Raw genomic sequence first — 3,973 nt, 5'->3', positions numbered from 1 at the left:
CAGGGCCCTTCTTTCCTGCTTCACTTTTGCCCTTGGCACGGTATGCAGCAATATCCTTTTCATATTTCTCCTTTAGCTTAGCTGCCTTCTGTTCATACGGTTATTTATCTTTGGCTGACTGTTCAGACCACATTTCACCCAATTTTTTTGCAGTATCCCCAATGGATAGGCCTGGGTGTCCACTTTTGATCTTGAAGTTAAAGATGTCATCACTGTTCTTGTATTGTTTGTCTACCATTCTCTCTATTTCTTTTTGGTTTTGGCTTCCTCCTTAAGCTGGACCCATCTCCTGATAGTGGTATTAGGTGCAGCAGTTCCAGACCTCATGTCTTTACACTATACCATCAGGAGGAAGAGAATCTTTTCTCATAGCTTTCCCTGAGGAGAGAAGCTTCTTTCCTACATACCCCAGAAAGCTTCTCCTTGGCTTGGATTGGATTCTGTGCCTGTTCCTTACCCAACTCACTGTGGCCAGGAAGTAGAACTTGCTAATTGACTTAAGTCACTCAGGGACTACTCTAGAACAGGAGGAGTTGTCAGTTTCTCCTAAACCATCAGGATGGGAAATTAGGGGCACTGTTAGGAAGGAGGAAGGATGGAATGAATGATGGGGAGGCATCCAACAAATATCCTCTCCAGGGAATCTCTCTAAACTCCATGATCCTATACTCTCTGGCCATAGCTGAGAAGACCAGAGGTGTATGCCTGACCCAGTGTATGGCAGAGATTGTGAGTTAGCCCCATTTTTCTGTTTTTATGTGGTAGCAGACTTTTAAGCTGGGAACATGGGTACTCAGCTAAAAACTATATTGTCCAGCTTCTTTTGCAACTAACTGTGACCATGTGACTAAGTTATGACCTATGAGAGGGCGCGGAGATGGTATGTTCAGCTTTGGTAGTGTACTTTAGGGAATGAGCATGCCTTCCCCTTGCCCTCCTGGAATGCAGGCCAGGAGTTGAGCCACTTGGACTCTGCGGATGAGGACAACCCCTACATATGGTGAAACAAGATCGGAGGGCTCTGGGCCCCTGGACAGCCTTGAGGAGCAGGAGCTCTGTTACAGCCGTGGACCACCTGCTTCCTTACTATTTCATGAGCAAGAAATATACTTCTATCCTGGGAGCCCCGGGCCGAGACACGTCCTCAGCGGCCGCCGCCAGCTTCAGTGGCGAGACTGCGAGCGGGCGGGTCAGCGCTGGGTGAGCGCGGGCGGCCGGGGGCGCTGGCGACAAGCAGGAAGCTGCGGACGCGCCGGCGTGGGCGGCTGGCAGAACGGAGGCACCCGAGGCGGCGGCGCGGGGGGTGGCGAGGGGCTGCCCTCCTAGCTCAGCGTGGTGGACACAAGCCTGCTGAGAGAGAGGGAGCTGTTCAAAAAATGAGCTCTTTCCACTGCTGTAGTAGAAAAACGTGCAATATCTTCTGAGTCGCCATCATCATCATCATCATCCAAGAAGAAAGCAAAGGTAGAACATAGAGGATCATCAGGCGCTAAAAAAAATTCTGATCAGAACAATGGATCTTTTAACTTGAAAGCTCTATCAGGAAGCTTTGGATATAAGTTTGTGGTTCTTGCTGAGATTGTGAATTACACGCAGGCACATCAGCCAGGAGATTCATATCCTCTAACGTTAGAAGAAATTTTGGATGAAACACAATATTTAGATATTGGGCTCAAGCAGAAACAATGGCAACGATGGCTAATGACTGCGGCATTAGTCAACAATCTGAAAATTGAAGTATTTAATAATAGCTGGGAAGTATGCTTTTCAAGCCCAAGTACAACTTGAAAGATAAGAAGGCCCTACTTAGGCTCTTAGATAAGCATGACCAGCGAGGATTAGGAGGGATTCTTTTAGAAGACATAGAAGAAGGACTGCCCAATTCCCACAAAGCCATCAAGGCTTTATGGGACCAGATGCTATTTGCAAATCGTCCTGATAAGAAGAAAATACAGTAATCACGACAGTGTGGTATTGGTTAAAGAATAGACAAATGGGTCAATTGAACAGAATAGACAGTCTAGAAATAGACCCACATAAATATAATCTATTGATTTTTTTCTTTTTTTTTTTAAAGACCATCCTTATTTCTGAGTCTATTGATTTTTGACAAAGGAGCAAAGGCAATATTTTGGAGAAAAAGACAGGGCTTTTCAACAAATGGTGCTGGAACAACTGGGCATCAACACATGGGGAAAAAAAGTGAATCTAGACATGGACCTTACGTACTTCACAAGAATTAACTTAAAATAAATCATATACCTAAATGTAAAATGTGAAACTATAAAATTCCTAGAGATAACATAGGAGAAAGTCTAAATGAGCTTTGGCTTGGCAATGACTTTTGTGATCCATGAAAGAAATAATTGATAAGCTGGACCTCATTAAAACTAAAAACGTAGGCTCTGTGAAAGAGAGAAAGCATAGGCTCTGTGGAAGACACTGTCAGGAGGATGAGAAGACAAGCCACAGTCTGGGAGAAAATATTTGCAAAAGACAAATCCGATAAAGAACTGTTATCCAAAATATACAAATAATTCTTAAAACAATAAGAAAATGAATAAACCAATTAAAAAATGGGCTGAAGACCTGAACAGACACTTTACCAAAGAAGATATACAGATGGCAAATCAGCATATGTCATCCACATCATATGTCATTAGGGAATTGCAAATTAAAAGAACAATGAGATCCCACTACACATCTTTTAGAACAGTAAAAATCCAGAATACTGATAACACCAAATGCTGGTAAGAATGTGGAGCAACAAAAACTCTCATTTATTGCTGGTGACAATGCAAAATGGTACAGACACTTTGGAGGAAAGTTTGGCAGTTTCTCATACAACTAAACTGTTACCGTACAATCCAACAATCTCACTCCTTGGTATTTATACGCAAATGACTTGAAAACTAGTGTTCACACAAAAACCTGCACACAGATGTTTAGAGCAACCTTATTCATATTGCCAAAACTTAGAAGCAACCAAGTTGTGCTTTAGTAGGTGAATGGATAAACTGGTACATCCAGACAATGGAGTATTACTCAGTGCTAAAAAGAAATGCACTATCAAACCGTGAAAAGACACAGAAGAATCTTAAAGACATATTACTAAGTGAAAGAAGCCAATCTGAAAAGGCTACATACTGTGTGATTCCAACTATATGACATTCTGGGAAAGGCAAAACTCAGGAGACAGTCAAAAGATCAGTGGTTGCCAGGGGTTGGTGGAAGGAGGGAGGGATGAATAGGTAGAACACAGATAATTTTTTTAGGGCAGTGAAACTACTCTGTATGATACTATAATGGTAGATACATGTCATTATATATTTGTCGAAACCTATAGAACGTACAACACCCAGAGTGAACCGTAATGTAAACTATGGACTTTGGTTAATGATGTGTCAATGTAGGTTCACTCATCGTAATAAATGTACATTCTAGTGCAGGATGTGGACAGTGGGAGAGGCTGTGTGTATGGTGACGGGGTAGGGGTATAAGGGAACTCTGTACTTTCTGCTTAACTTTGCTGTGAACTTAAAATTGCTCTAAAAAATAAAGTCCATTTTTTTAAAAAGTCTTCATAAAGATTACATTGTGTTTTAAAATGGAAACAAAAAGGTAATGATATATTTAGAAAAGCATGGAAACAAGGTAGCAGAGTGAAAATTTGATGTTAGTGAAGGTATCAGTTCTATTGACACTATCTGGTAAAACAGGAAAGAGCCAGCAGCCTAGAAGAAAATCTTGGAAACAATAGTGCAACACTCTTAAGGAATACTGCCTCACCAATGTCCTTGATAGCAGAGGACAATATTATGTGGAAAATAGTCATTGATTATCAGAAAGTGATTCAGAGGAGAAAGACTTTAAAGGCATTTTTGGGCTGATTGAGGTACCTCACGCCTATAATCCCACCTACTTTTGGAGGCCAAGGCAGGAGGATCCCTTGAGTCCAGGAATTTGAGGCTGC

The 3,973-nt window shown here is 41.9% G+C and overlaps 1 pseudogene; it reads left to right on the top strand.

Annotated features, from left to right (window-relative positions):
• Positions 1-1,093: 1,093 nt before the first annotated feature.
• Positions 1,094-1,958, top strand: LOC105822838 (annotated as a pseudogene).
• The last annotated feature ends 2,015 nt before the right edge of the window (positions 1,959-3,973 follow it).

Source organism: Propithecus coquereli, unplaced genomic scaffold, assembly GCF_000956105.1.
Source record: "Propithecus coquereli isolate 6110/MARCELLA unplaced genomic scaffold, Pcoq_1.0 Scaffold640, whole genome shotgun sequence".
NCBI lineage: Eukaryota > Metazoa > Chordata > Mammalia > Primates > Indriidae > Propithecus > Propithecus coquereli.
Note: the sequence above shows the minus strand (reverse complement) of the source record. Positions and strands in the feature narration are given on the sequence as shown.